The sequence below is a fragment of the Herpailurus yagouaroundi genome, unplaced genomic scaffold, assembly GCF_014898765.1.
Source record: "Herpailurus yagouaroundi ecotype Mexico unplaced genomic scaffold, PumYag 181, whole genome shotgun sequence".
Classification (NCBI taxonomy): Eukaryota; Metazoa; Chordata; class Mammalia; order Carnivora; family Felidae; genus Herpailurus; species Herpailurus yagouaroundi.
In genome coordinates, this window is record NW_024412412.1 from 26,250,455 (window position 1) to 26,257,114 (window position 6,660).

Below are 6,660 nucleotides of genomic sequence, written 5' to 3' on the forward strand. Positions count from 1 at the left end.
ACTGCTATTTCATCATTATCATCTTATCATTTAATGAAATAAAATGTTAGACTGAAGATTCATATACAACATATTAGCCTCCATGAAGAAGTGGGCATTCCAAAGTGTACACAAACAAACAAAAATCTTAAAAACATTTCCTTTGAACACGGATGAAGAGGCATTTATTTTATTATTATTATTTTTTAAATGTTTATTTTTTAAGTTTATTTATTTTTATTTTTTTAATGTTTATTTACTTTTGAGAGAGACAGAGCGAGAGCAGGGGAGGGACAGAGAAAGAGAGGGAGACACAGAATCCAAAGCAGGCTCCAGGCTCTGAGCTGTCAGCACAGAGTCTGACGTGGGGCTTGAACCCACGACTGTGAGATCATGACCTGAGCTGAAGTCAGGTACTCAGCCAACTGAGCCACCCAGGTGCCCCAATGTTTATGTATTTTTGAGAGAGAGAGAGAGCAAGCAAGCAAATGAGTGAGCACATGCACGAACAGGGGAAGGGCAGAGAGACAGGGGAACAGAGGCTCCAAAGCGGGCTCTGCACTGACAGCAGTGAGCCCAATGTGGGGCTCGAACTCACAAACTGTGAGATCACGACCTGATCTGAAGTCAGACGCTTAACTGATTGAGCCCCCCAGGCACCTCTGAAGAGGTATTTAATAGATTTTCAGTGTTCCTAAATGAATCTGTTCCCAGTCTACTTGGGCATTCCCAGCCTTGAACCTGTCATTTCTGTCCATTTATGCTGTGTGAATCCAATCCCAGATGTGCACAGCCAGCACTTTTCTGGCGCTGAGGGCTCCCCAAAGCAGACAAGCACCTTCATGTATAATGCATGGCTTACTGGGTGGCGTAGGGGATAGGATGATCTATTGTATTGAGATCGAAAGAACAGGGTGGGAGAGTCAGGCTCCTAATCACTTCAGTCCTTTCCTACCATCAGGAAGAGAGAGAGAGAGAGAGAGAGAGAGAGAGAGAGAGAGAGAGAGTAGAGGGGTTGGGCAAGGGAGAAAGAGAGAAGGAGGAGGGAAAGGGAAGGAGAGGAGAAAGGCTTTTGCTTTAAGCCTCTCAAGTTCTCAGCTGGCCTAAATGACGTGAAGGATTCATTTGGCCTCGGCTAGAGACAAGTTCCAGGGGGTCCCCCAACAGCGCGATGACCTGCCCCTTGGGCCCCCTTTCCCCTAAGCCTCCTGAGCAGCCTGATATGACGAGGCATATCTAAGGGGTAATACGGAGGGAGATGCTCCCTCGCAAGAGCTAGATCAGAGTGCCTCCAATCCCCCTAACTTGCGTTGGCAAGGATCTGATTGGCAAGCAGGAGAATAGAACTTGGCTGACTTAGGAAGGAAGAACATCCTGGAAGGCTACTCGGAGAGCTCCCATCACATGAGGAAGCTGGAAGAACTGGTTTAGAGACAAGCGTCAAGGGAGACGGGGCGGCTGGCAGAACCTCTCCACCACCCTACTTCTTGGAGCACCCCCAGACACAAGCAGTTTTAGGCTACCACGTTGGGTTTGCCTGGTGGAAGAGAAAGCAATTCCCCAAATGACCGAATGTCAAGACAGAGGCCTCACCCCTGTGACCGCGGATATAAATTTATCCTTCCTCTGACCCAGACACATTGGCATTCCAGTTCCTAGAAGGTGATATGAGGGGAGGACTGAGGGGAGGCCAGAGTTTAAGGTTAATAAAGAACTATCTAATTTCAAACCGTTATGATCATGCATATTCTCATAAAGACACAAATATTGAGTAATGAGGAGATCATAGAACAAAGAGTATTTGTTTTTAAAAGTGTGCTTACTATATCATGATGTATTCTATCAGACCAGGCTGTCCTATCTTTATAGATATTTATACTCCGTCATCATCATGAAGCTGTATAAGATGGCTATTAAGAGCTTAAGCTTGGGGCGCCTGGGTGGCCCAGTTGGCTAAGCATCCAACTTCAGCTCGGGTCATGATCTCGCGGTTCGTGAGTTCAAGCCCCGCGTCAGGCTGACAGCGCAGAGCCTGGAGCCGGCTTCAAAATCTGTGTGTCCCTCTCTCTCTCTCTCTCTCTGCCCCTCCCCTCCCTTGCTCATGCTGTCTCTCTCTCTCTCTTTCTCTCTCAAAAATAAATAAACATTAAAAAAAAAGACCTTAAACTTCATAGTCAAATCCCAGCTCCACCCTTTATTGCTGTATGGCCTTAGACAAGTTACTTCACCTCTCTGTGCCTTATTTCCACATCTGTAAAATGGGAACAGCAATAGATTTACCTCACTGGGCTGCTATGGGAACTCAATGCAATAATTCATACGTGACCAAGACATTGAATAATCAAGATTTATGTGATGTAATCAGAAAGAACATTTGCTTCTCATTGGCCACTTATAATTTATTCAGTGGGAGGTTTTTTTTGAATGAAAAACCAGGCAGTTCCCTAATGTTTCTGACTATCCTTGTATGATAATAGAAAGTTCTAGAACCCCACTACGTTGCAAAAGACCATCACTCTTTGATGCTTAGGAAGTCATGTCCTGCGTAATAAAGGCTTCCAGTTTCTTTTTTCTTTCTTTCTTTTTTTTGCAACTGATTATTTTATTTTCCAATCAGCCAACAGTCCCAACTTACGCTTTCTTCCCTTTTTACACAACGACTGTCCTTCTCCAGAGAAGGCGGCGAATCTGCCTCCAGCTTCATCCGCTTCGACCTTTCTGACAGTGTATGTGAATTTCTGATGAAAGTGATCTTACCAAGTTTAAATTCATAATTGGGGATTCCCCTTCTAGTGTTTCCAGGCTTGACTGGAGAGGGACTGGGCCCTACACCTTTCTTCTTCCTGTCCGGTCTCTTTCGAGAGCCGGAGAAGGCACCGAAGCCCAGCTCTCCAGCACAGTCGCTGTGGTCAGCTTCGCCTTTCGATGGGCTCATCCTGCCGAACTAGTCTTTCGGGCTCCATGTAGCCCCGTGGGGCATTGAGCTCTAGGTTCACGTCGCACCCAATAATGGGCACGGCTTTGTCAGGCTTGGTCTCCATCACCCGCAGTTCATAAATCTCGTTGTAGTTGACGGCAACCATGTCCCCTGTGGTCAGGCAGGCAGTTTCTTCTTGGGGTCGGCGATGTCTGGGAAGTCGGGGCTCTGAGGCTGGAATTTGGAGTCCGTGGCTACTTGAAGGTTGCCACCCTCCACCTGGACCAAGCCCTCTTCTTCCAACAGCAAATTCTGCATCATCCAGTGTGGGAGGCAGCAGACGCCCTCGTTGGCCACAAACTCACAGTGGGCCATGCGCTCTGAGTTCTGGTTGGTCAGTTTCAACAGCATGGGGTAGGTGATGTTGAGTCCGCTGGGTAGATGGAGGCTGAGGGCAGCATAATTATCTTCCCTCCTTTCTCCACATCTGCCCTGTCATTAGGCCCCGCGATCATGGACCCCCAGAAGCAGCGGTACTGCGTGGCGAAGCGGTTCTGGAAGACCCGGGGAATCGGCTGGTCAAACACGTTGGAGGAGAACCTGATGGATCCTTGCGCCTGGCAGATGCCGCTTGGCCCAGAGAACGTTAGGATGCGAGCCCACCGACTCGCTAGGCTCACAGCCGCCGCCCAAGGGTTCCAGTTTCATCCAAGTTCCCCTGAGCTGGGGTCCTCCCCTCGGAAACCTATAGGGGGCACAATTCTCCTCTATTTGCTCACCACGCCTCTCCGATCTTGATCTTCCAATTTGATAACCAGGGGCTCTCATCCGCTGAAGTGGGAGGAAGGGCAAGGGCGTGGGCAGAAAAGTTCTTACTTAACTGGTATCGTTGGAAGATGATTCTCCACCGTCTGGGCTTGGAAAATGTGAAAGGGAACTTCCTTTCCAGGGGTTTCAGAGTGCCCCACCGTGACAATCCAACTACGCTTCTCACGCGGAGGGAAACGTATTTTTCGCCCGTTGCCGCCCGTGGGCTGTGCACGTGTGTGTGTGTGTGTGTGTGTGTGTGTGTGTGTGTGTGTGTGTGCATGCGCACACGCGCGCGTGTGTATGCGTTTTTAGTCGCTCACTCCACGCGTAATCTCTGTTAGAGACCCATTATTCCTCCAGGCACTCCCTCAGCCGGCATTTAAGAAGACTCTAAGCCAGCCTTCCCTCCCTCCTGGTCCACACATGGACTGTTTGTCCTGACGTTCTGGGAGTGCAAGTTGATTTTAATACAGCAGCAACTCTGCTCTGTTAATGATGCTTCGAGCCGATCCTTCTCTCCTCCCCTCTAGATGGCTCCAGATACAAGCCAGACAACCATCCACTGTGCTTCCTCATTGCGCAGAACGCATAGGAAGCTCCGGATGTCCCAGGGGAAGCCCTTCTTAACTTGGGATGAAGAAGTAAGCCATAGGGAAAGGATCCAGAAAGTGCCTGTCTCCAAATACACTGTCTTCAAACATTTTCTCACAGTTTCAGCTCTTTTATATATTTGAGTTGGCTGAAATAGTTATGAGTTGTATAACCAGTTTTCAATGGAATCCTGCTTTGAAAGCCCTCGGGGGTGGTCTTACAACTCACTTTGATATTTAATATCTAGGGTTCTTATGCCTTAGGCCAATACTGGGAAAGGAAGAGACCCATTTTTATAACCTTTACATGTGTATTTGAGGAGCATTTTTAACTGTGCTTAGTAAATATCAGCTGTTACTACTATCCTGGATAGGAAGCAAGATAACACCAGTAAAATAAGTAGAACGAAAACGAAAGAATTACTCATGTTGTCCTTCTCTAACAAATAGCCTGGGATCATTGATTTGATGTTGTGGAATATCTTTTCCAGTTTATTTCTGGAGTAGAAGAAATGTCCCCCTCCTTGGAATGAATTAACTATAGCTCAACTTAAGCAGGGCAATGGTGCGTCCTGTGACCTCTTATTTCCGGTCAGAAACTGTACTTTGAGACCATGCCACAGGATGCAAAGGCGTGTGTGTGGCTGAAAAGGTGGCCAATATGGGGCCAGCAAGCATACAGGGCGATGGCTCTCACACCAGGAAGATGGTTGAAAGACTGGCATCCAACCCCTTTGGCATAACGGTGATTAGCGCGTCAGCCTATGTAGGAGGGAAATTTGATGGTGCTGTCCACACTTTTGGAATGACTCCCTCATGGTTGACTTTTCTAGGGGAAAGGGCTTATTGCTTTTTAAAACTGAAAGATTTTCATAGATCGGGAAAGACATGATTTGTTTTTTTGTTTTTGTTTTTGTTTTTGTTTTTTTGCTGTTGTTACATAACTATAGTTTCTTTTTTCTATTTTCTTTTCCAAAGAATAATGAAAAGCTTACTGGATTTGAAGTAGGGAATGTAGTTTTTTTTTTTTTCTCTCTCTGTTTCTTTCTTTTTATTTATTTATTTATTAAAAAAAATTTTTTTTTTCAACGTTTATTTATTTTTGGGACAGAGAGAGACAGAGCATGAACGGGGGAGGGGCAGAGAGAGAGGGAGACACAGAATCGGAAACAGGCTCCAGGCTCTGAGCCATCAGCCCAGAGCCCGACGCGGGGCTCGAACTCACAGACCGCGAGATCGTGACCTGGCTGAAGTCGGACGCTTAACCGACTGAGCCACCCAGGCGCCCCTCTGTTTCTTTTTTTAAATGTTTATTTATTTTTGAGGGGGAGAGAAAGAGTGAGTGGGGGAGGGACAGAGGGTCTGAAGTGGGCTTTTTGCTGACTGAGCCCCCCCAAGGTGGCCCTAGGGGATGTAGTTCTAATTGGACCAGTCAACTCCCAGCTATGAGAGCCTGAGACGAATGTTCTCTGAATCTCTTGGCACCTACCTTCCCACTGCATCAAGTGGGACCACAGACGTGGCCTAACTCAGGGTAGTTGTTTTAAAGAATTTGATTGGCAATGTGTATAAAAATATCAAGAGTACTATTTCATCATTAACAAAAGTACTTAATAAGTACATCAAAGGGACCAGTTTTCCTGTTGTGTTTGGAATGGAATCTGCTAAAGGTACACTTTATACTGAACAGGCTGAAACAGAAAACGAAGCCCAGAGATCCTGAAGTTTTCTGACTAATAGAAGAACCTACTGCACAAGAATATAATCAGTCAGTTAACATATGCCTGGTGAGCTCATTTACTTTCATAAGCAAATTCCAGTTTCTTCAATCAGTATAATCTATGGAACAGAAAAATCAATTCCATGTTTCATAACAGTGCGCTCCTCACGTATTTTGTGACTGAAAGTCACATTTTCAGGAGATTGAATGACAGCTAAGTTTTTAGCAGTTAAGTCTCCCATGGATTATTTTGAGAAGCTTGTTTCTTGTCAATAAGCACAAATAATAGATTCTGCATAGATTTAAACTTAAGTAAGACACCTGAGTGAGGAGACCATAGGGCTCATGGAAATCGAGACAGTATGGGAGGGATACAGGAATAACCCAATGACTACACTGAGAATAATGGGAACTGGGCTTTTACTGTGGGAGAAGAGTTTACAAATATGAGAGGGGGAGATAAACTCTGAGGTGCTCGGCTGAAACTGATGGCATTGATGTGAACTCATAGTTTATATAAAGACTGGTAAATATAGAAATAGTCATGTAGAGTATGTATATATCTTCTAGCTCTGTTCATGACAGGGCTCATCTGCAATGGTGTCCCAGTAGAAATGGGCACATGGTTTCCAAATATTATTCTT

General features: G+C 45.9%; 1 pseudogene; it reads right to left on the minus strand.

The window, feature by feature from the left end:
- Window positions 1-2,560: 2,560 nt before the first annotated feature.
- Window positions 2,561-3,600, minus strand: LOC121039970 (ubiquitin recognition factor in ER-associated degradation protein 1-like; annotated as a pseudogene).
- Window positions 3,601-6,660: the final 3,060 nt, after the last annotated feature.